The sequence below is a fragment of the Dysidea avara genome, chromosome 12 (genome assembly GCF_963678975.1).
Source record: "Dysidea avara chromosome 12, odDysAvar1.4, whole genome shotgun sequence".
NCBI lineage: Eukaryota > Metazoa > Porifera > Demospongiae > Dictyoceratida > Dysideidae > Dysidea > Dysidea avara.
In genome coordinates, this window is record NC_089283.1 from 20,233,608 (window position 1) to 20,261,144 (window position 27,537).

Consider the following 27,537-nt stretch of genomic DNA (forward strand, 5'->3'; position numbering starts at 1 on the left):
CTCAAATTCAGTATTTGGTTACTGTGGACCTCCTGTTTTAAAAAATTACAATCGATTACAGCAGCAGTTCAGCTACAAAACAAGTCAATCTGCTTGTAGAGATTTCAACTATGTTACTAAGTCATCTTTGTAGATACATTACAAACAAGTGAAGCAACCCAGTGGAACTAAGTTAAGTTACCAGTCATATCCATCTTGTAGACAACATAACAAGTCACCCTGTAGAGTTTAGCTAAAAGCAAATCACTCTATTGATAGTTCGGCTATGTTACAAGTCATCTTGTCCTGTACAGAGTTCAGCTACCTGTATAGCATTTCAGCAATGTGACAAGTCATCGAAGAGAGTCCAGCTACATAACGCCCTGTACAGGGTTGAATTACACAATCGTGTCAGAAACTACAGAGAACCTTCAATTGTCTGTCTACATAATGTAAGTGGAATGTTAGATGATTGAAGGTTCTGTGCCTGATGTCAAGCTGTCAGTGTCTGGTGGCTTGTAGTATTGAGCAGTGCTCTTGTACAACACCCCGTACTCTTGTTCTGTTTACTTAAATTTTGAGATAGTTAAACTTTGCATTTCTATCTGGGGCTTATCTAATCTACTCAGTGACAATAGACTCAGATATGTCACTCCAAGGGAGCCAACCATGAAGGAAGAACAACCAGGCGAAAAAGCCCTCTTGGCAGGAACTCTCAGCAATAACTCCGGCAGTACAAACACACAAACAGGATGAAAAGTGCTGCACAACATCCAAGACATGTAACTTATATCGCAGCCCAACAGCCACTTAACAAGATACATCATAAATAACAAGATAAACATGTATGAAAATAATACATCAACACAACAACACACATTGAATAATACAGGTATAATATTTCATAACATATAGGATGATATACAAGTGTTCTGTGTATCACTAGGTCTATACGAAGGTTATCATGGTACGGGATAAGTTGATCTGCCAAACATTCAGTCGTTCATACTCACTCAGACATTCCTCAAACTGATCAGGAGTGAAACCTTTAGCTAGGATACACCGTTGAGCATCATCAAACCTAACCAGAAATAAAAGAAGACAAGAATGTAGTACACCAAAAAATGGCTAACTGACAGCAGTTAACTTGGGAATATTTTATAGCAAGACTTTAGAAAACTGTGGTGTCTTTGAACTGAGCTAAATTTGCCTATACAACAATCATTCTACCAAACATTTAGTGCTACTAAGATACCATATAAATTTCCCTCCATACTACACAAGTTATGGTGTGTTCTCACCTGACTGTGTCGGGTTCAGCCATCTCCCTGATAATACCATATATGGCATCAATGGGTTTAACATTCCTGTAAAGCAAAGAGAACAAGTTAACACAACCAATAATCACACTCCTTATCTGTACTTGAATTGTAGTTAGTAAATGGTTGGTATTGGTGTACACACCAAGGTGTTCTGATTATTAGGACAGTTTATATACTAAAGGGAATTGGGACCTTAACCAAGTGTCTGGATTGTGTATGTATCCTCAAGTGTCCACATTAACAGGTTCCAGTATATACACTAGTTCTATACAATGAACAGTACATGTACAGGTTGTCTTACTGAGATCCAGTATCATCTTCATACAGTGACTGTTTGGACATCTCCATCAGATGTAATGCTTCATTGATGTCTTCCTCCTCTACCACATCTGCCATACGCAGCCGAGCCTGTCAGTAAAGAATCATCAAAAAAAAAATATATATATATATATATATTTAAAAACACTTCACTTCACTACACATTTAATGCTACATGCAAGATAGTAACATCTTTGTTCTGTGAGGCAACACATCCACTTGTTTTTGAGACCATTACTCATAATGGTTACATGCCTTTTAGTTTTGATGGTACTTAAGTGCATTTTAATTTGGGTGTAGTTATATGTGTGTCAGTGTTGTTTAGTTTTGAATGCTTGACTGGATTAAACCGTTTTAGCTAAGTAATTAAAAATGATGGCAGTGGAAGGCTGATTCAGGAACACACACTACATGTGAGTGCACACACACTCACAGTCTCTCTCTCTCTCTCTCTCACTCACACACACAGACACACACACGCACAGACACACTCACTCACACAGACACGCACACACGGTCTCACACACACATTCACACATGCACTCACTCACTCACTCACTCACTCACTCACTCACTCACTCACTCACTCACTCACTCACTCACTCACTCACTCACTCACTCACTCACTCACTCACTCACTCACTCACTCACTCACTCACTCACTCACTCACTCACTCACTCACTCACTCACTCACTCACTTGCTTGCTCACTCCCTCCCTCCCTCTCTAGCTCTCTCTCTCTCTCTCACACACACACACACACACACACACACACACACACAAACACACACACACACACACACACACACACACACACACGTACACACAAATTTGAAGCATTTTGATATCTATAATACATACTAGTGCAGTTGATAATCTCAGCAAGGCTAGTAGTGTTCTAGCTGAAGTGAATGTTTGGTTAGTCTGTGTCCTAGCATCTCTCCTCATCTCTACATAAGTTCCCACAATGTAGTCTGTGAGACCCTCCGGTATAGCTGGCTGTTTCCTCTTGCACTCTGCAATGTATCGACTAAGAGAAATAAAATGTCAATAACCACAGCGATAACATGTACCAGTCTTGTTCCAAGCAATATAAATGTACACATCAGAACCCTTTGCTTTGACATGCTGAAAAGGATTTCTGCTGTAATGTTGTGCTTAACAACACAGCTAATCTTCATGAACAATATACCATTGTGAAGCTTACGAGCTAAAGATACAATTTCCTTCTCAAAATAAGAGTCAATGGTATGGTATAGGCTCATATGAAGTTTTCTTATCTCACTCCATAGGCTGCAATACACTTTAAAGGACACCGGATAATGAGCAATCACAATTATCAACCACCACATTCCTTATGTGTGAAAATGAGCTATTATAATATCATCATAGATTCACACAACCAGTATAGAGCGGTTGCATGTGACATCACAGGTGCGGCGTTCAGCTGAAACGGGTGGCAAAATGTGTGGCATTTGTACAGCCAGGTGCTGGAAAATTGCGTGGTTCATTTTCCTGTTATTGTAGAGTGACTAACAGCCAAACTACGTCAGTGTTGATAATCGTCTGTTATCAGGTACTAACATACTAGAGTAGTGAGAGCATAGCCGGTCTGCTTTGTGGCTACATGGCGAAAATAGTGTGTATTCGCCCATGCATTTTCGAAACAGGTCCACCCGTAAGTTGAAATGGCGAGGTTAAACTGCTTTCTTTCTTCATAATTGTGACAGAAAAACTCTTTTAACACAATGGTAAATGGGAATAGACATCTGGTTTCATGAGCGTGCTAGCAAAAAGCGGAATTTTATCGTAATTTCAGAAACCAGACCAGCTATGCTCTCGTCCTTCTAGTATATTAATACCTTATAATAGGTGAATGTAACACTGTAGTGGCTAAGCTATCCATACTTTCGTTGTGGCAGTAGAATCGAATACGCAATTTTTATGCATTGTGGCAATGGATTCTTGCCACACGTTTTTCTAAGCGCGTCTAATGTAATTATTTGTGCAACCGCTCTATATGAAGAAAACATGCATTTGTACGCTAAATTAAAGGTGGTGTGTTGGATTAAGAGGGTGGGAGGGATTAGGATTTCTCTTAATGTTAATTGGCTTCATTATTATAAGCAGTGCGTATAATTTAGTGCTGTTTTAGCTAAGTATTCCAATTTTAAATCAAATTCAGGAACTTAATATACTGTAAGAAATTAAAACTAAAAAGGTAGTTTACAATTGCAATGCTTAAAAGTGTAAAACAGAACTAACTGTGTGTTAAACTGTACTTGCATACATGTCTGAAATTGTAGCCTTGATTGCTTCTATTAGAGTAGTTACTTGACTGCTCTATTAGAGTGTCTCTACCCAGGGGCAGGGGAGACACCTTTATTTAAGGGTGGGGAGTGGGGGTCTAGCTTGGTGATGCCATGGCCTAGCTGTAAGTCAAACACCAAAACAAACAAACAAACGTTACTACCTGTTGACAATAGCTTCCCTATATCTCCTTATTTATATCTACATACATAGCTTGCTACACTGCTCCTCTGAAGAATACTGTGACGGCTCTATTAGAGTGGCTTGAATTATTGATGCTATTCAGATAGGCTCTCAATGACAGGAGGGGGCTAAGCCCATCCACAATTTTTTTTACAGGGGCTACAGCCCCCCTTGCCTCCCTCCCTTCTCCGCTACCCCTGTCTCTACCGTTATATGAAATAGGAGGTGAACAGTAAAGGACTGCAGAGGGTTTAATAACAATTAATGATGGTACTGCTGAAAGTGTAGTGGTATACAGGGTTGCTTGCAAGTTGAGCTTTCTAGACTGTTACTGAACTAAATATAATAGGGGCTTCAACTGAAACCACATAAAACTATCTCTTGTGAAATATGACTGAGAGTGATTTCAGCAGAATATCAGAATACTATCAGATTTGTTGGACTGTTTTTATTTAGGGTAACCGCATTATTAGTAGGGCTGAGTAATACTACCGTTTTAGCGATATATCGCGATATTTTGAAAGTATCGATATCGCGATATTTTGTTATTAACTATTGTGATACCATGCCTGTACATTATTGTCATTTGTTATGCTGTACTAGGTTCAAGAATCCTTGTAAGTCATAACCTTGTTACCCCTGCAGAGAAGTGTGAACACCGTAACATAATCTCAAAGCATGTGTTACAATAACTGTTACTGTAAACAAGGATGAAAGTGGCTAGTTCGATGCTACTTTTAAAGACTTCCTGCAGGAATACTGAGGAATACACTATGTAGCACCAACTATGATTGACTTACTTGTAAGTATCGTGAACTATTCAGTATCGTGAATAGTGGCTTTAGTATCGACCGTGATACTAAAACGGCAGTATCGCTCAGCCCTAATTATTAGGATATGTTGATTTTGGTGTTCATAATGAAACTCCTACCAGTGATGTTTTATGGTTTTATACATTGTATATGACCCAGTCCGGAAAAACCGGGCTTATCGCCTATTTAAAAGTATTGAGAAATGCTGGTTTTAAGTATTTAGTGTGTTGTAGCTTGCCAATGGTTGAAGCTATGTGTATCAAATTTTCACACGTTTTACACCAATTCCTTACCTTCCACAGCATCCACTGTGCAAGTAGTTAACAACAAAGTTTCCCGCCATTTTAGATAGTTTTAAAACCGAGATTGACTGTATCAGGCGAGCTGCAAAATGGGTGGGAGGTGGGGGGGAAGATGGTGTTCAAAAATTTAAAAGGAAGGCGTAGGGATGAATTATGCCAAGTTTTGGGCAATTGAGGTCTCAACAGTGGCTAATATGAAAGGAAATTCACAGCAGAGGTACTTATTCAATACCACAGAGCTATACAGCCACATACAGTCATCCCCAGACTGACCAGAGCTCCATTGGGGCCCCACACCGCATGTATGGATCGCCACTGGGCTTGGGAAAAGCAACCAGCAAAACCAGACCACTCAAGTCTAGCTGATTTTGATTGTGGAATTAGATAGTTTATTCATGTAGTTTTGTGTCCTGGGTGAAAAATCGAATCTGCTGACATGGGCGATAAGACCGGTTTTCTCAGACTGGGTCACATAATAATTGTCTTTGAGGTCCTTTCAGAGACCTTTGCAAAAATTATATTTACATTCAAGAGTTTTTGTTTCCATGTGCTACTTGTCAAAGTTTATCAATCTCTTATATACCCTCACATAAAAAATTTGATTATGGGTTTCAGTTTATTCTGCAGTTTCTTTGATTTACATTCTACATTTCACAGTGTAACATACATCTGACAATTACTACTGACTACAATTACTACTGACTAATAAACTAGGGTTGGGAGGTATTTAGGTATTAGTAGTTAATCAAGGTATTTTTCAGATACTGAAGTGGTTTTCTAAAAATACCGAATACCAAATTTGATGTAGTAATTAATTTTTGGCGGTTTAGTGGTGACCATATGTACATGAAGTCAAGCCCCATACAAACATGTTTACACTAACTGTGGACAAGCACACAGCTATGAGTACATGTTAAAGTATTCACAATGGTTTTTACTTTTTGGGATACTTCAAAACTTACTTTGTGGCACATTATTATTATTATTCTTTCATTTGTTTCTTTAAAACAATGTATAAGTGCAAATCACAGCTTACCCATGTTTAAAAGGTATTTAGTGATACTGAGGTGTTTTTCCTCATACCGTGCCGTTCTTCAAAAATGCAATACCACCCATCTCTATAATAAACTACAATTACTACAGGCTAATAGAGGTGTACTGATAGAGAAATATTGAATATAAACCGACATACCAAGTTTGAACACTGATACTGATCTGATATACTGATATAATAAAGTGTAGCTATCCATTTAGATTGGAGTTTCATTTTCTTGTTATAAGATACACTTAGTAAGCAGTTCAAAGTTAGTAAGCAGTTCAAAGTGCTAACAATCACTGACAATGCTTGAGTGTTTGGCCTCAATTAACAACCCAGACAGTGAGGCACCCACAAAATATTTTAATGCATGCTCCCACTAAGATGAGTCAGTATTACTCTGTATTTTAATGGCTTGTAAAGATGGCTGGTTGTTTCAAGCTGTGTTTCTAGTTTATTCATCCCATGGTTGCTTTTTATAGCTTCTCTCCACTATGATCATTTGTAGTATGGTGCTTGGGAAGATCAAAGACTGCCGCCAGTGTTACAAATCAGTTGTAAACCAGTTTACAAATAATTGTAGCATGGCTGAGTACCTCCTTTTGGCCACACAGTCTGGCCACTAATTAGTTCAAAGACTTCAAATGAAACCAAACACCAGACCGACACAGGAAGTCACAATACAAGGCTAATACATCAAGGATTGACAAGGAGGTAAATCCCTCTGAAACAAATAAACACACAACACTGCACTCGTGTTAATGAAAGGGAAGCAGTACAACTGCCTAAGCTGAGTCAATAACTGTATACTGCTCATTCACTAATAAATTAAGCTGACCAAGGCAATTACAGCGCCGCACCACTCAATAATGAATATCAGAAACTTCGGTTACACCCGTCTAAATGACAAGAAGCATACAATGGCTGGAGTGATTGGCATCGATGATGGCACCTCACGCTTGTGCATGGCAAACACCAAACACGCCACCAATGAATAAACTAGCTAACAATGAATTGTCTAACCATTAAGGTTACGGTATAACATGGGCAATCATTCAAAATTTTGAAAGCCTATCGATTCTTTTTGAGAAGCCCATAAAACCAGTCTAACATCATGAAAAGTTTTAAATGAAGGTGAAGCCCTTCATATTTAATGTTTTTATGTAGCTACAGTGTAGTTTGAGGCTGGTGGAACACTACAATTTGTTGTAGTAACACAAGTAAGCCAGCCCAAATATTGCCAGCCAGCCCTACATTGCTCAGCCCAAATACAGCAAAAGCTGTAGGTTCTATTGGCATTTCTGGGGCATAGTGATACTGTATGTTAAATTTATTAGGCCCTGTGGAAGCGTTTTTGGCATGTTTCTTCCCAGTGACTCAGATACAAGCCTTTAAAGAGCTTATTTCACCCGAATAAACTACTAAAAGTTCAATAAAACGTCTACACAACCAGTAATTTAAAAAATTACTTCCACAGGTCCTAGATATTTTAGTTGTTTAGTCACTTGTGTTGAAATTATAAGGATTCAGTAATCTGTTAGTTCAACATCCCTCTATTGTGGACCACCAAGAACAGTTGTTGTTCTGTAGTAAAAACAAACAAGCACAATTAGTTGTATTGCTAACACAACACAGTTGTTGAAATTATTTATCCCTGCTTGGTTTAAAGGAGGTTTCGTAATTTGTTCCACCCACGCATTTAAAATATTCTGTAACCTGAATACAGTAATTAGTGAGTAAAATCATTCCTTGTACACAGTGCTTAGCAGTAGCCAATATTAGCCTTGCTTTATTGTTCCTTCAGTGTTACAAATGGGCGCCTTTGATCTGCACATGCCCCACAACACAAGTTTGAACACACCCTTTCGGTTTGTATCTGATTTTTAAACAACTCCACCCTCGGGTGTTATGTTTACAAATAGGGCTGAAACGATCATGGTTTTTTAGTATTTGAGTACTCTCTAGAGTTAACGATCGAGTACTCATGAATACTAGCTATTTGTAGTGATACCCATTTGACATGTTTTGTACCAACCTTAAACAGTTTACAGTATTTCAAGTAACAACAATGATACACACACTGTATTAAAGTACTGATATTAGTGTCCCTGACTAAAAAAATATGCTAATCAAAACTCTACAGCTTTCATTGTGTCACTCCCTGATGGCAAATACATCATGTGAGCTGGGTCACGTGATCTTAATGAGTACTCGAGTACCAATTTTACTATCCGAGTACCAAATCCTTAACGAGTATTCTCCGAGTATTAGTATTTGTTTCAGCCCTATTTACAAATCAGATACAAACCTCATGGGTGTGTTACAACTATTACTTGTTGCATGGTTGGTAACTATTGTAACAATGAATGTTTGCTACGCGTGTATTTCTTCGTAGTGTAGTGCTTTTCAAGTACAGTGTATATAGAAAACTACTGTTTCCTCAGCCCTATTAGTTGTATAACAGAGGGTATAGTGTGACACCACCATGGCAAAGACAATTCAGTTTTATATCAGTATACCGTATCGGTTTTGGTGGCTATATCAGGAACCAATCGATATTGGCAAAAATCTTCATATTGGCCACTGATACAATATGTGTCGGTATATCGGTACACTCCTACTGACTAAAAGTTCAGGCAGATAAGGTAAATGGATGTGTAACTGGTTACAAGTAGTTCAACTTCTAGTTAACACTTTTACTTTCATTAGGCCCGGGTCAAATATACTCAAAACTGCCCAAAATGCTTTCAGGAATTTCACCTGTTATGCCCTTCAGTGTTCCCATTATGCTTCCATGATGCTCTTATGTTAGCAATATTTGTTACAATTATCTTGGAACATCTTAACCAGTCAATGCTTCTTTAGAGCATTTCACTATAAAGTGACTGTTCTATTAGAGAGTATTGATCTTACAATGTATTTGAGTGCTCATGTAGTGTTTAGCTTCCACTGACCACTCTATTAGGCCACTATTTGGTGATATCATGTTTTATTCCAAATGTAAAGTACGGGTGGGCGGGTCATTACCATTACCCATTGTTCCCAGTACTTGCCAAAATATAGCTAGCTATAGACTTATTTTCACGCCTCTACTCTCCAGGGGCTGATACTTTCTACATAACAGACAATTTGCTAACTTAGCTTAACTCAACACAGCCAGTTTGGCAACCATATCCCGTCATCCTTCGTCATGTGATCACAGTTCCACTCAAGGATCAGTAATTATCACTGCAGTCTAATCTTTCACATTTTATCAGATACAATGCAAGGTAGTTACTATGCAGCAATCTTGAAAACTGAATTGCTCTATTTGTTTAATCAGAAGAAATAATGGTTAAATCTTTAATAATGGGGAAATACGTGCGGCAGTAAATACATGTGGGTGCTGACATATTATCACCAAATAGTGGCCTTAGGAAGTATCAGTCTATTTTCATTTAAGCTCCATAGTTCGAAATATCCACCTAATATGCTAGCATTATGCTGGCATAGCACTCCAGCCTATTATGCTGACACAGGCTTACTGGCAATTCATATTCAGCTTAATGTCACATTTTACAACTCAAATATTTATGATCAAGATAAGGCATTCCCCAAGCTTAGTAGCAAGAAATGATAATACTGTAACTAAACTGTATTTTACTATTTCAGTGGACCAGTAACTACATAGGTGAGCAACTTGTTTACTAGTACGTGTGCATCTATTAGAACACCACTCAAAATGTATGTACAGTATTATCTTGAATCATGGGCAGTAGTCCCATAAAAATGTCTTGTCTTGTTCAGTAGCCGTGAATATGACACCTTACAACAAAAAGAAATGCTGGGTTACAAATAAACAACAGGTCATAAAATGGCCTGTGTAGCAGAACTAACCTAACTCTGTTAGCCTAAAGCCATATACCAACAGAAAGTTTATTTTTCATCGAGCTACTTGAGGAAGTCTAAGTAATCACTGAAATGGCAACTCGATTTCTCAATACCATGATGGCTGCTATAAAACAATTAATTAAATCACATGTGCTATATTTGGTGTGACATGCTATTGAATGGGGAATCCCCTTGTGTTCATTTCACATGAATCTGATGAAGTAGGAAGGAGATATTGCCCATTTTCTAAAGGTATGTAAGGGTTTTGTGTGCTTATTTTGCATAACAATAGTTTCAGGGTGAGTTTTGACCCAATGCTTTCATGGTAGGGTAAATTCCTACGTAGGTACCATTTTAATCCTTGTTTAATTACAAATAAAATGGTGTTGATTGTGTAGCCATAGGAAAAACAATTCCTTAAGTTACAGCACTTTGTTTACAGTCATGTGTATATAAACACAGAATTATCGGCATATGCAGATTTAAGGGTTAAATGAATATCTAGTGCAGACAATTCTGTACAGTCATCTGTGCCATAAATGACGAGACTAACAACAAAGTTCAACCCCTCAATCCTGTTATAAGCTGAGGAATCCATCAAGGAGAGTAGAACTTGGAGGTTTGAAGTTGATTTGTGATTACTGGTCTCATTCAGTGGCCATGGTAAGAAGTGTCTAGAAGAAATAAAAACTGGGCCAAAAGTTGACACGACCACACACTCCTTTTAAGGACTACTGCCATAATAGGCACTATTAAGGTATTGTGAGGATGGTTTTGAGATATTTTTGGCCAGAAAAAAATCTTAATAAACGGTACAGTAAAAATTCTGTGCGCCACCCAAAATTCCACCTTTAAAAATCACCCTAGAGACATTTTACGTGACGAAAATCACCTTATGGAATAGTATTAGTCCATATAATATATAAAACAGCATTAAATATAATAACACCTACAGGTGGCTGAATAGACTTTTTAAAAATTGTCAAAACTTGAATTTTAGTCTCACTGCCTCACTGACCACAGTTGCAAGGCTAGAGGCCAAACATAGCAGCGCACTGCCACCATTTTACACCACAACAACAAACTCACCAGTGGGATGTACCTTTTTGACTGTAGGCCCTCTGCGCCTTGTCTTTTATCTTCAATCAGGCTGCTTGTTTTCTTCTTCAACCAACAAAATTATATTGAGGCATTAATTTTCCATATTAACACTTTCTTCCAGCAATATAGATGCCATAGAATTATTTCAGAGCTGAATTTCAGAAGCGCTTCAGTTCTGGTGATACACTAGCTAGATATCTGCAAGTTCGCAATTGCAATCCAGTTCGCTTGCGACCATGCCCATCAATTAAAGATCTAGGTGGACTAATAGCGATAGAGTATGGGGACCACACCTCTTAACAATCTAGATGTTTACTTGACAGTAAAAAAGATGACCTCACCCCTAGCTAGCTGCACACACCTTTTAGCTGACTCGAGATATACTTTAATACAACTGTCAGGTATGATAATTTATTAGAACAGTCACAAGTTACATTGTAGCTTAGTCTTGCATCGCCAGCCTCTTTTTTTTTTTTTTTTTTTGCTGTGCCTCTTTTTTTTTGCCTCTTCCTCCCCCCCTTTTTGTTCCGCAGGGAAAAAAAGGAACTGGAGACGCAAGACTAAATAATTGTACCTAGCCGTGCTACTGCAAAAAACTACGCAAACTACTAGTATTTAAAAAAAATTTAATTTAAAAGTGAATATTTTGCTCAAAGTAGGGACTTTCCCAATGAGCTATGCTGTAATACCATCATTTATCTCTTGTTTCACTACTTTATTGCACAGATCCCTACTTCACTTTAAATTAACAACTTCAAAATACTACGTATATATAGTACTATGATAAAGATTTAACATTAAAAACTCATTTTAGTTTAAAACGCATGATATTAGGATAGAAACTGTTTACAATATGGTAGTCCTAGGGTTTTATAAACACTGCACTTTCTTTTGAGGTCCTTTAGGGACCTTTGCAAAGATTACATCTTCCATATTGGAAAAGATGTAGAATGATATGTCAAGTTTAGATTCTCTTATATAACTTACTAGTGAGAATTAATTGTGGGTTTTATTTTATTCCATAGTTTTTAAACTTGACTAAGGACTTGAATCTGTATCTACTACACTACCAGCTTCAGACAATACCATGAGATAGACAAACTCAAACTACTACCGACACTGAAAAAGGTTGAAGGTGTGAAGTGTAGTAATATTATTCTATATTCACTGACAGTACATGTCCATGTAATAACAACTACTAACAGCTGATAATAATAAGAACTGACTCTTGTGTTTACCTCATTATTTTAGTATCTAATGGTTCAAACTGTGAAGGAGGCTGGACTTCATGTTGGTGGACATACTGGAAGTGACATGTTGAGCCAACCTATAGAACAAAAACATGAACATGTGAAATAGTTAAACAAGAAATATAAGTACTGGTTATGGTATTGAGAGGGGCATACACAGAAGGTTAAGGTGCTTAACTCAGAAAACCAAAGTGGCTACAAACACACTAATTTCTGTCCAATGTATATCACATTCACATGATCTCTGTACCAGAGGTCATTTTCTGCATCGCACTTGTCCCTGATCAACCACAGAAGGTCAAAACGTGACAAGAGTGCAGCTGGCAACTGGATGTTGGCCTCAGCAGACTTGTGTATATTGTAGCGTCCATATGCTGGGTTGGCAGCAGCAAGGATTGACACTCTGGCATTAAGGGTAGTCATGATACCAGCCTGGAATAGGAAAAGTGAATGGTAAAACATATTAATGGTGTGTGTGTGTGCGTGTGTGTGTGCGTGCGTGCGTGTGTGTATTGCGTGGTTACCTGGTATAAACTGGGGAAGCAAATGCCCAACTGTCCTTGTCACGCTTAGTGGTGCTGAAGTCTTGTGTAACTTTAGGTTCCGCGACCTCTCTCCATGAGACCTGGACAATCCTCGAGGATTTGCCTGCAAAGGCTCAAGTGCCTGAGTGGTGCACAGGCATCTCAGTGCTAGTTCACCGGGCGGCAAAAGCTATGTTTCACGGAGGCTTTGCTTTGCTTGCGTGGTTAGGAGACCAGGTAGGTAATAATGGAAAACATTGAGGCACTGCGGAAAGGTCAACATGACATGTTTCTAAGTGCCAGACACTTTCATTTGCCCATGGGACATTATTTCACATGCCCAGAAATTTAGCTAACAGCTTTGCTAGTGCCATACTGCCCTACTAGCTCATGTTTTCCTCACAATGCTATTAGCACTTGTTTAGTAAAGCTACTTATTGGTTACTCAGCATCTCTTGACCAGTTGGTAAGAGTTGGTAGTGTTGTAATGTAATTTGTTACATGTGACTGATGCTACATGTAACAAATTTCACACATTTTATACCAATTCTTTACCTTTTCAGATACAAGTAGATTTTCTGCCATTTAAATAGTTTATATCAGCTATGGGTCTGGTGACATTAGCATGCAAGACTTGTACAGTTGCCTCTGTACATGTATGTGCAGAGTGCAGCATTTTCTCAAGACATTATATATACTTCCTACTATATAGGACAGTCACTGGAAATGTGTATAGTTCAGTGTGTGTAGCCTTTGTACAGTATGTATGTGTGTATTGTTCAGTGTAACACACGTACACCCGTATAACATAACACTACTTACCTTAGCAATGGATATGGTTTGCTGTTCCATCACTTCATGTATGGCAGATCGATCCGCACCCATCATCTTGTCAAACTCATCAATACAACACACCCCCTGATCAGCAAGCACTAGAACCCTCCCTCTAATGAGTTGCAAAATGATATGGCAGGATAACAACAGACCACATACATTTGAACAAAGTGAAATATTAACTGATATAGTAAGACATGCTGTAATAATGCCACATTTATAATAAGGCCATCTGCATATTTAAACCAACAATCTTTGATAGGCCATTTTGTGGTGGTCAAAATGGCTCTTAAAACACAACATGCAACTCTGAGGAGTGGCAAGTAGCATAAGTACATGAGCTCTCAATATTGGACTACTGAAAGTTGTATTGTCCTTGTGGAGTGGTGACTTACGTACCAAGCGTCATTTCTGATGTGAGAGGATCTTTCATGACAGCAGCTGTCAATCCTACTCCAGAACTGCCTCTTCCAGTAGTGTACTGACCTGTAGTGTAGTGTATGTAGGTGATATACACACACACATGCACGCTACTCACAAACACGCACACATGTACACGTGCATTACACATACAAACACACACATGCACTATACACAAACTCACTTCTAGGTGATATCCGGTCAAAGTATGACAACAACTGACTCTTAGCCACACCAGGATCCCCCATCAAACAAATATTGATGTTTCCTGAAAAAACACATGTTATGATCTGCAGGTGTGTTTAACTTGTTTTACTAGAACTATGATATAGTACAAGAGATGGGAATATCATTTGGGACAGGATTATCAAAATTTTAAATAATGTAGCTTTTATTACACAGAAAGACCAGAATGTCTATCAAGTGTTCTATGTCACATAGTCTGACCTCTGATCTTCATGCCATGAGGTGATCAATCCACTCCACCAACAAGAAGTAGCAACAATGCCTTCTTTACATCTTCATGGCCGTAAATCTCTGGAGCCAGGGAAGAAGACAGCTTGTCTTGTTCTGTATGTATACAGAAACATTGTATTGTTATAATAGTACATATCCAATAGTGTCAGTAGTAAACCGTTAGTAAATGGTACAAATGACACATTGGTCATACTATGCCTATCTAACATAAGTGTAAGATAGAGACCTAGCATGAGCATCTTTGTGGTTTTAAAAACCAAAAAAATTTAAATTAGAAGTTCCAAGGGTGCGGTCTCTAACTGACTCGAGGGTCATTGTGAAATTGGGTTATTTGTCGTTTTAAAATCCACTTAGGTCCTCGGCAAATCTTTCTATAGATAGCACTCGCAAAAGAAGCCTAGAAAACATACACGTGTCTCTGGGTTTGTCCATTCATCATAACAAACATAGCTACAATGTTATGAATTCATTTATCTATGCTTATAAAATGAATGGAGTGGTTGAACTCGTGGGTAACTGGTTGCCCAAGTATCCTGCAAGTAAACAAAAACTGGCAGTTTTTGTTCATTCTTTGAATTCCATTCCATTGCTTCTCTGTTATCTATAGTAACAAAGCAGTGGACAACCAAAGTTTCAGCCTTTTATGAATAGTCTTGGAGATATAACACTAGATAGTTGGAACAGTAATAAATTCAATTTGTACAGCAATGATACAACAAATAAATTACAGGCACTTATTTAATCATCATAATTCATGACTGAAACAAGGTACGAAGCAGACAGGACTTGGCTCAATCTGTTTACCATGAACTGGCAAATTCATCAAGGTACACTGTACATGTGGACAAAGCAGAAGATGGTTCCAACAAAGAAACGATAATGGTAAACTTTTTCTGCCACATCTTAAATAAGCGTCCATAACCAAGTGTCTTTTGCTGCACAACGATGAAACAGACTAATCCAGGTTTTGTTGATTTGAACTTCGTTTAAAACAAATTTACAAATTTATTTATGTAGCACACGTATATTTATTTCAATATGTTTTAATTGTTATTATCGTTATTGTTATTAGAGCTTTACAGTGACCAGCACTGAGGTCTGACAGCAACATGTGCCTTTGGATTACCTAACCTAACAAACTGGAACTAGAGACTTAAACATTACTCAACCTACAGTAGCTACAATAAGGTGAAACAGAAAAGGGGACAAAGAAAAGAAAAAATATTATGCGAAACGGCTGGTTTTCGTTCAGCAGCTCACACACACCCCAAGGCAATCAAAAGTGAGATTTGCAGTGCTTGAGGTCTATAACCATTTTAAAGATCTACTATCAGATCTCTTAAAGGAGTTCAATGGACTCAGTATTTTCCAAAGAGGATAATATGTATATCATTATCTAATAGCTATCTTTAAGGCACCTAACTTCACTGTATGCATCCAATTTGAGTATGCAAGTTCTGAGAAAAATCTTGCACAAAAAGGTGTTGCATAAACCTCAAAAAAAGAGAAGAAAAAAATGTTCTTGCCTGGGATTGAACCAGGGACCTTGAGTGTGTTAGACTCACATGATAACCACTACACTACAAGAACACCACACCCTTGCAATGAATATTTTGGATTTAAAAACGACTCTATGATGGTACTTGGCTAACTAATCAACTCAGTAATCTTATTCTATGTGGAACTGATCTTTGAAAGCAACAAAATTGTATTGTCCATTTGTGATGTATACCAGATGGCATGACCTGGTCAGTATTTTGCTTTCTTTTTCAACTGGACATAGAATAAACATCAACACATATTTAAATCAGTAAGTTTGTTGACACAACGTCTGCCTGGGAAGGTATGCATAAAGCAAACAAGATGGTCTGCTCTAGAATTTTAGTGAAAACACAAAGTACTTGCAGTGTTTGGATAAAGTTAAAAAGTTTTGATATTTGCAACATATTTTATGTCTCTTGCTTTTGTACCTTGTAATAATGTGAATAAAAGATACAACACAAAAAAGAAACAAAAAATTGTTCCTGCCTGGAATTGAACCAGGGACCTTGAGTGTGTTAGACTCATGTGATAACCACTACACCACAGGAACAGCACAGCATATCAAGTCAATAGTTAATGCTCTAATTTCCAAGAGGCTCTTAAGAATGGAGACAACAAGCTCAATTCAACAATTGGAGAAGTTCTCAAGATGTTGGGTTGACTATAAAAATGGTTTCCGCAACTGATTTCTGGTATGGACTTAAGGTTATACATGCCATGGCACAAACTGGCCAATGGGAGATGAGAACAGATATCCAATAACAAGACTTGGACATACTTTCACTTGAAGCTGCACAATATTGAAATTTTCATGGACGACATATCATCAACCATATCATGATATTACTAAATATCACAATAATATATTGGTGTTTAAATTTGATCCGACAATAAGTTAACATACCAGTGACATGATGTAAAATAGCTACAATGCTGGGAAAAGTGCTATGTGTAAATGGTAACAACTAACAAGTTCAGTTACAATGTACGGTAGAGTGCACAAAAAAACTTTGCAACATTCACAATTTTTTTCATGAACGTTCACTTGTCACAAACAGCTGGTGAATTCACAAACTGTTCACAAAGTAAACTAGCACGTGACCACCCTAGTTAGTTCATGACCATTGTAAGAATAAAGCCATTGCATGCCTAGGTGTGTTTCTGTGCCCACTTCATGAAGGAATGTCACAATGAATTTCATTGTAATAAAACATTATGAAAACATGTCTTGTTTTGCCTTGCTTGGTGAATGACTACACAATGAATCTCAATGTTCATGAAGACAAGCCTTACTTCATTATCACAATGTATCTTGTTATAGCCTACATTCATTGGCTGCACATAAACAGTCACACAATGTAGTATTCTGCAATCAGTGTTTAACAAGAGCAACATCAGGTAGCAGCAAGAACAACAGTGAGAGCAACATTACAGCTGCAGCAAGAACAAGAAGCTATAACAGTAGCAAAGCTTAGCCAGCCAGTAATAGTAGCAGCAATAGTAGCAGCTCAAGCAAGAACAATCTACAGCAGTAAGAGCAACAATCTGTAACAGCAGCTCTGTATTTAATCAACTCAGGAAATTGTGTAGCAGCTAAGTATCAATCCATCAACCATCATAGATCAGTTTAACTACAATGTCACTCACAGAAGAACATCAGCAGTCATCTAGCCATCAACAAACAATTACAACTGCTGACAACAGAACAGAGCAGTAACAACATTTCAATAACAAAAAATTTAATGAGTTTGAGGAGACCACTGAACAGCAGTCTCAGCAACACAAAGAAGCAGGAGTCTCAAGATTGAAAATAAGTATTGTGTGGGAAATAACTTCAATCGATGGGATGGCCATGAAATCTGGGTTGATGCAGACCACACGGAATAATTATAATAATTATCTGAGCGCTCAGCATTGGTGCCAGTTTGTGAGGTTGAACTTCCATGGCAGAAAAAGGGCAATGTTACTAACTGGAAGGTAGTGTTAGTGGATCCATCAACAGCTAGTAAGTATACAAAACACCCTAGTATCCACAACTAAATTTACTCTCACATATAATGTGTTCGTAGGCAAACAAAAGGCTAAAAAAAAACCAAAGAGAAAGCAGGAAATGAAAGGTATAATGTTAAAGAATACATTTTGCATAAATTTGTTTATGAAAATACATGTTTAACTGACTGGCTTGCAGTTGTCATTTCTGTAGTTAGTTAAATAGGCAAGTACCTATAGAACAAGTACAACAACCACCCACTATACAACAAGAACAGAAAACAATTCAACCACAGTCAGAGCAGAATGAGTTACCAGGAATATACGTATAAGGAACTGATTGCCTTAGTCCAGCACCTACAGCAATCTACCATACAGCCAGAAATTTTCAAGGGACAAAACTTCTGCGAATTCATGAGTAATGATAGCTTTGTGAAAATATAATCGTGAATGTTTTAGGTTTCACATATTTTGTGATTCTTATCATACATGGTCTACTGATAGAGAAATTTTGAACCAATCCAATATAAACCAATAATTGAGTCTGACCGATCCAATATACTGATATAATAAAATTGACTTGATGTTACATGAAGGGCAATCTGAATATCTAACGATCCCCAGTGATCGCCACTGCTTTTCAGTTTTGTATTGCGACTATTGACAATCACGTGAAATACCAAAATTAAAGAATGTAACTAAGGTACAGCTCACGTGAACGCGTCCAGCATGCTCCCACTAAGATAAATCCGTATTACTCCATATTTTAATGGCTTGCAAAGATGGCTGGTTGTTTCAAGCTGTGTTTCTAGTTTATTCATCCCATGGTTGCTTTTTATAGCTCTCCAGTATGATCATTTGTTGCATGGTTGGTAACTACTGTAACAATGAATGTTTGCCACGTGTGTATTTCTTCATAGTGTAGTGCTTTTCAAGTACATAGAAAACTACTGTTTCCCCAGCCCTGTTAGCTACATAACAGAGGGTATAGTGTGACACCACCATGGCAAAGGCTATTCAGTTTTATATCAGTATGTCGTATCGGTTTTGGCTATATCGGGAACCAACCGATACTGGCAAAGATCTTCATATCGGCCACCGATACGATGTGTATCGGTATATCGGTACACCCCCTACTGACTAAATTTTAGGCAGATAATCAAGGTTGGTAAATGGATGTGCAACTGGTTACAAGTAGTTCAACTTCAAGTAACACTTCTACTTTCATTAGGCTATAGTCAAATATGCTCAAAACTGTCCAAATGGTGAAAATGCTTTCAGGAATTTCACTTGTTATGCCCTTCAGTGTTCCCATATGTTTCCATATGCTCTTAGGTTAGCAATATTTCTTACAATTATCTTGGAACATTTTAACCAGTGAATGCTCCTTTAAAGCATTTCATTACAAAGCGACTGTTCTATTAGAGAGTATCGATCTTACAATACATTTGAGAGCTCATGTTGTGTTTAGTTTCCACTGACCACTCCATTAGAAATATCAATCTATTTTCATTTAAGCTCCATAGCTTGAAATATCCACCTAATATGCTAGCATTATGCCAGCATAGCACTATGCCAGCATAGTACTCCAGCCTATTAGACTTTTTTATTATGCTGACACAGGCCTAGTGGCAATTTATATTCAGCTTAATGTCACATTTTACAACTCAAATATTTATGGTCAAAATAATTAGGCATTCCAAGCTTCCAGTAAACATTACAATGATTAGAAAGTCAGTAACTTGAAATACAACAAATTTTGTGAAATAATATAACAGGTGTATAAGTGCTTTAGTGGTGACACATAAAAGTGTGGATTTCTTTGTATTTCACGTGTGACATTAAGATCGTCTCCACTACCACGTGGGTGTTGATTCGTGATAACACATTATGACTTCAACTACAGAGGTGCCTAACATACTGTTCTTAATTTGAAACATTGTATAACGAGAGGTGGAATATAATTGGAGGAATAGCTAATTAGCTTGATAGATGGAAAGTGGGTTCAGTCTCTCAATTCATTATTATTACTAGTATATTAAAAATTATAAATTTAAAAAATAAAGTAGGAATCCAAACGATAAAAAGTAGTGAAACAAGAGAAGAACAATGGTAGCTATTACAGCATAGCTCGATGGGAAATCCCTACTTTGGCATGATATAGCCATTATTTTGTGTTCAATGCCAAAGTAGGAATTTCCCACCGAGCTATGCTGTAATAGCTACCATTGTTCTTCTCTTGTTTCACTACTTTTTATCGTTTGGATTAGGCATACAGCTAGCTATAAACATGTGACTGTTCTATTAGGGTGACTGCTGTGTTAGAGTATCTCAAGGCAGCCTGCAAGATGTGCGCTTGCCAAAAAAGGGGCGTAGTTTTGATTGATTATAGAGTATGTCGAGTCAGCCTTCCAAATTGAAGGTGTGTGGTCACTGAAATACAGCTAGTGCAAAAGGGGTGTGTCATCGTGGTTTCAATCGATAGATCGATAATGCATAGAATGAAGAATGGGCGTAATCTTGTGACCTATCATGAAGTTATCTAGTACCAGTACCTCCGTATAGTACCCTCCGTCATAGATTATATCAGTAAGGAATATAATCAATTCCTCCATACAGTAGCGTAGTCTAAGCGTCTTAAATAATCTTGTAGAGTCTATTATGCTGTTTAAAGAAAGTGTTGATACGGAAAATTAACGCTTCGATATGGTTTTGTTGGATGAAGAAGAAGACAAGCAACTTGATTGAAGATAAAAGAAAAGACAAGGCGCAGAGGGCACACACTCGTAAGAATCCCAAAAGGCACATCCCACTGGTGAGTTTGTTATTGCGGCGCAAAATGGTGGCCGTGCGCTGCTTCGTTTGAGCTCTAGGCTTGCAACTGTGGTCAGTGAGTGAGGCAGTGAGTCTAAAATTTGAGTTTTGGCGATTTAAAAAAAATTATATCCAGCCACCTGTAAGCGTTTTGTTGTATTTAATGCTGTTTTATGTACTATATAGACTAGTACTATTCCGTAAAGGTGCTTTTCGTTTCGTAAGATATCTCTAGGATGATTTTTAAAGGCGGAAAATTTGGAGGTGCGCAAAAATTTCATCTAGATTTCTACTTAAACGGTACAACCGTACCGTTTGATATGAATTGGATAAGCTTCTCATTGATTATGAAAATGCTTTTGGTGACTTGAGAGCTGATTTCCGGTATGGCCTCAAGGCTATACATGCTATGACACAAACCGGCCAATGGGAAATGAGAACAGACTTCTGTTATGCCAATAACAAGACATGGACATACTTTCACTATAATCATCTTAGTGTTGGCTGTGCCAGTGAAGAATATCCACTCAGTGTGGGTGGGTGGCTACAAATGAATCATGTTTAAGGGTCTTTATGATGGTGCAAAGTTTAGTACATATGATAATGACAATGATTCATCCAAAGGTGGCACATGTGCCATAACAAGCAAGTGTGGATGGTGGTACTATGTTTGTGATGCTAATAATCCTAATGAACGCCCACACAATGGCCAAACAATGAAAAACCTGTCATGGTTGACATGATAGACATAAAGATACGCCCCAAGCAATGCTAGTAGTATAACTGTAATTAAAATAGCATACAAAAAACATTGGAGATAGAAAATAACTTGACTTTGTCTGTTGCAGTAGCTAGTATGTTTATAATTTATGACTGGTGAGGAAACATAGATCAATCTTAGCAAGAGTATATACTCTTGATCTTAGTGTATGATGATTGTAACACACACATACACACAAAAAAGAAAAGAAAGAAAAAAAGACTGTTCCTGCCTGGAATCGAACCAGGGGCCTTGAGTGTGTGAGACTCATGTGATAACCACTACACCACAGGAACTACGTATCACAACAACTGCAATTTCTTGCTAAAATTCTAGATACTTACTGCCTAATAAGTGGACAAGGCCATGATTAGCTACTGTGTAACTAAGCTCCATCATCTAGTGTACTTAAACTACACACAAGGTATCAAGAAACCAGGACACCTAACTTTGTAGTAACAAAAATTTCAGAATGGTCTCAAGGTGTCTTGAATGGTACATGCGCTAGCTGTATACACATTGGTACAGATACAGTGGACACACCATACCAGTTTAGTACTGAGTACACTACACTACCCACCATGTGATAAAGCAATAAGATCTTCCTCAGTGACCTCTTCACTGTCATCCTCACTATCTTCTGTCTTCTTCACCTGAACCATCCTTTGTAACATAGCAACAGTGTGAAGGGTGGATCATTTGTATCTATCTGTCTTGGTGGTTATCTAGAGGTTGTACTCTTTGAATAATAGACAGATTAAAACTTTGTGCCCCATAATTGGGAAACACTTCATACTACAAGTATAAGATAAGAGTAGGGACAGTGTATAGTGCTGCAATAAAAAGTACTGGAACAAGTTGGATTGGAGTAGTACGTAATGTCCAAATACTGTAAAACAATAAGAAGTGAATATTCCTACTATGCTACACTCAATGCATAGTCCATGTCCATTATTAAATGCATAGTAGGGATATTCACTTCTTATTGTTTTACAGTGTTTGGACATTACATACTACTCCAATCCAACTTGTTTCAGTACTTTTTATTGCAGCACTATACACTGTCCCTACTCTAATTTATACTCGTTTGTGAAATTTTTTTGCAAGCTCATGACCACTACATAGTCTGCTTTTCACAAAACCAGTCACAATATTTTAAAAGAGTTAATCACAGCTCTATTATAATAGATTATGACTCATACAATAACAACTGATCAGTGGGTATGGCTCTACATAAGCCTGCATGCAGACAATAATGGATGTGGATTTGTGCATACCTACAGACTGATGAATAGGCGTGGCTACCATATGTCTACAGACAGTAATTTACGTAAGTGGACATAGCTCACGAAAGAAGCAGGGCTACGCTATGACGTGTAGTAACACGTCCACATTGAATTTAGCATGTGGGGTCAGGCCTAAATAATCTGTAATGCAGGACCTGGATGACTCAACTCGGTTTAACATTTAACATTGTTACTAAATAAACTATAGTTATTGACTTACACATTGCTATATAGTTCATCGCGAGTTGCTCTTACTGATCAATACCAACAGCAAGTCACGTACACGTGTGTTCTAATAGTTTGATGCAACTGGTGACCACGTGTATTCGAATAGTTTGATGCAATATACACTGGTAGATGGAAGCCATACTGTAAGGTAGGCAGGGGTAACTTCGTGAATACTTTGCTTTTTCGTTTATAACTTTCGATCTACTGAATCGATTTTAACCAAAGTTTGTTATGTTTAGTGTGTACATATGTACTCTCGGCATACCAACTTACACGAGATTTGAGCTTATTGCTGAAGAGATATAGCACTAAACATCCAGTGGTGTCAAAAAATGCGTTTGGGGTAACTTCATGAATTTACGTATTCTCGTGTTTCTCCCTATAGAGTCCGCGATTGTTGTCAGAAAGAAGTTGCACAAAATGCTTAGCTTGTTCCCCGTGCTTTTCTACGCCGATAGAATTGAAGACAAATTAGAGAACAATTTGTATGGATCGGATAATCAAATCTCGGTTGATTAGAATAGGCAGTACTTAACAGATAGTTGATTTGGGAAGGAATTTTCCTTATAGAAGTGATTAGTGGTAGGTTTTGGTATGCCTATTAAGTTTTTAAGTAAAAATCGTGTTACATGTTCTTGAAAAACTAATGATTTTGCAAAACTCAGAAAAGCTAGACACTGGTGCTTGGATGCAACTTAATCGCTATATACTAGCGTATCTTCACAGCAAATTTCAAAGCATTCGGTTAAGCCATTGAGGAGTAACAGCCGATCAAAGTTAAAATTCACAAAGTTACCCCCTTCACGAAGTTACCCCCGCCTACCTTAGTCTATTAACACTCAGCTGTAGAACCTTGACTGATGGCCATGGTAAAGAAGGATAAAAGGTAAGACAACAGTGCAAGCATTGTATGTTTATCAATATACCAAAGGTTGAACGAACTAGAAACATTTCTGCGAAAGAATTAGGGCTGTAGCTGTAGCCAATTTTCCGCTACGCTTGACTGAAGATCTCAGGAAGGCAGGCAGTAGAAACTTTCATTGAATAATTTTTAAAAAATTCTGTAGCAACTTGACGGAAACGTTTCGGGTCGATCTGAAAACACTTTTGGGCTTGGTTGTACCCAACCAATACTGTCATGTCGTTGTGAGGAAAAAATCGTGGCAGGTTTTTGGGTTATATTATATCACGGATCACCCCCACACCTTCGATGTCCCTACTATACAGTACTATCGTACTGCATGATATGCCTCTCACACTGGATGCACACTACACACATGCAAACACTTACATGAGCTTCCAAGTAGGTGCTTGACAACAGTCCTGATGTAAGAGCTCTAAACCCTTCCTTCACCATTGGCAGGTAAATCTAACAACAGCTAAGGAGTTCACAACAACTACACACAACTTGCTATAGCAACACAAAAAGGATACACCAGTAACAGTCACATGATCTCCAGGACTAGCCTGCCTGGTCACCTCTCCACTACAGTAGATGGTCATGGAACGTGGAATACTACCAACTGGCACCTGGTCATTCTAATGGGATAGATTACAACATGCAGTGCTCGAAAAAATTGGTTAGGCTGCTGGCATTCAACATTTTCTAACCTACTTTGGTGCTTACTCCATTTTGGTTGGACACAAGATCCAATCATGATACACTCAGAAAAACACACTCGGACAAAATGCATAATATATCTTTACCAAATTTCAAGGAAAAAAATATTCAATATCAGACATTTTGTTCTAGTGTGGGGGGGGGAAGGACATTTAGATGACATCCTTACAGCATTATTAGCTGCACATGTTAAACAATATGTTAGTTCACTGGTCAATTGTCCCTAGGGTTTCCCAATTCCACATATATGGCAAAATACTACAGGAGGTGTAAATACATTCTCTACATACATTACAGTATTTCCACAAATACATCTAATTACTGCTTACAATAATACAGTTGCTATAGGCACAAACTCATAGCATAAATCTAGTACAACTTACACACTCCTGTAATTTGAGTTCTTGAAACTTCATGAACTTGGACCCCCTGGTCTGTAGGTAAAGTCTTCCACCTGACCTGTAGTATTACAACCAGACAATAAACATGCAAAGTAATTAACCCTTAAACCTGCAGAGAACTTTTGGGAAACGTGTTTACACAATATGGACACATATGGTGATACTAGTTGGGATTTCTTACAGCCTACAACAACACATTGATTAAAAGCATGTTCACTGGGCTACTTGGAGAAGGTTAAATGAACACTGTAACTACAGTGGCTAACTTGTTATGAAGTTATGAGCAACAGCGAGTCGTGTCTCTGTGTCGTCATACGTGTTTTGATGTCTAATACCTGGTCAGTGCTGGAAGATACCATCAAATCGAGTTATATATTTTTTGTCTCAAAATCTAGGCTAGGGCTTTTACAAAACAAACTATAATGCCCTTCACTTATCCTCCAGCCATACCAAACAAATGAATTTAACTTGTGTACTAGAGTTCCATTCTTCTCCTCTAAGTGGATTTTCTCCTAAAATTTCTACTCCCCCCCCCCCCTACCAGGGGCGGATTAGGGGGAGGGAGGGCTGTAGTCCCCACTTTCCTTAAGGCCACTCCAAATAAATTCTCTGTTTCCCGTCCACTGCCCGCATCTGGTTACTGTCAGCACTAAATTATTCCATTATTCCGCGGTTATTCTTGCATACTGACAGACCTGTCTTGAAACAGTGTCGGCTCACGTTTCAGCAGTTCGGCACAGACTTCACATTTGTGCTATTTTACAATTTAAAAAGGAAAGAACAAGCTTAAGCATGCTTTTATGCAGCTTTTTATGGTTTGCCAATTGCCATGCAGGCAAATAATGGCTTGAAAAGCTGCCAATACTATAATGAAATGATGGAAATGGACCGCCCGCCCGCATGCAAATATGCCTGAGCCCAGGACGGGAAACAGAGAATTTATTTGGAGTGGCCTAATATTACTAATACATAGCCATCATAACCCAAATTCTTCTGTGTTTAATCAAAAAGCAGACCTATTTCAGGAGCTACACATTACTAGCAACACAAAATATGTTTATGTAAGTATACCTATTGTTTAACACTGCTCCAGAGAGGGGGTGTCTCCGTTTTCCTCAAGAATTCTATAGTTCAATTGTGGGTTGCATCTCCATGGTTACGAAAGTTTTAATTTTGGGTTTCGTTTTATTCAGGTAGATATGCAATCAAGGGGGTGTCACTCAGGCTCTTGCTGTAGGTAGATCTGCGACCGCGGTCAAACTCTAAGTCAACGGTCAAGGCCACAAAATAGCTCTTACAGTGGGTCAAGGGTCAAGACGATACAGAGGGTTCGAAACCCACAATCGAAAACTATACGTAGCTATTATCAAGTTTACGGAATTATACGTAACTTACAAGAAGTAAGGATCTCCAAGAAGATGTTTTAAAGCTCCAACAGGCATTTCGCCGTAATTATAATGATTTTCTCTCACAGCTGGTAGCACGCACTAAGAAAATATTATACTAGGTTACAAGAGCAGGTGCGTATAGGAAAATAGAGAAATAAGTGGAGGTCAAAAGTTCGACAAGAAACGCTCAAGTCACAGGTCAAAGACGATAAACGCTGCAAGTCAAGGGTCAAGGTGAAATTTTCTCCGGTCAAGACTTTGACCGCGGTCGCAGATCTACCTACAGCGTAAGCCGACGTGACACCCCCTTGTGCAATCCTTTCTGCTGTGACTATAATAGGAGATCTTAATCAAAGTATGGTTCTATTTAACTTGTACTACATTCAAAATGTTAATTGGCTCTTAGGCTAACATCATAGCTACCAGCTCAGCCATCACTAGCAAAAGTGTAGTGTTAGCTAGTGGCTAGTCAAAAGTAGCTATAGCATGAGCCACTGTAGTCTACTAAATTAAAGTTACAATCTGTACTAGGTACCTTCCCATGATGGCTTTGCAGATGTAGCTAGGTTAGTCTTGATTGTCCAGCAGAAGTAACTATCACAACAGCTATTTTGGAAGCTTACAATTAGCTACTTTAACCAAGAAGAATGCAATGCATACTAGCTACTAGCAGCTATACATAAGCAGGGCCTAAAATACCTTAACACTACACAAATTTGTAGTGTTAAATCTAAAGTGTGCAGTTATAAAATTAATGTGATTTCGTGTAG

At 38.1% G+C, this 27,537-nt stretch overlaps 3 non-coding genes and 1 pseudogene across 3 annotated transcripts; all 4 read right to left on the reverse strand.

Annotated features, from left to right (window-relative positions):
* Positions 1-784: 784 nt before the first annotated feature.
* On the reverse strand, positions 785-26,836 carry LOC136240107 (DNA replication licensing factor mcm7-like; annotated as a pseudogene).
* Positions 16,256-16,328, reverse strand: Trnav-aac (transfer RNA valine (anticodon AAC)). Its single transcript has one exon. It is a non-coding gene; the product is annotated as a tRNA-Val (tRNA).
* On the reverse strand, positions 16,758-16,830 carry Trnav-aac (transfer RNA valine (anticodon AAC)). The gene has a single exon. It is a non-coding gene; the product is annotated as a tRNA-Val (tRNA).
* Trnav-cac (transfer RNA valine (anticodon CAC)) lies at positions 22,067-22,139 on the reverse strand. Its single transcript has one exon. It is a non-coding gene; the product is annotated as a tRNA-Val (tRNA).
* Positions 26,837-27,537: the final 701 nt, after the last annotated feature.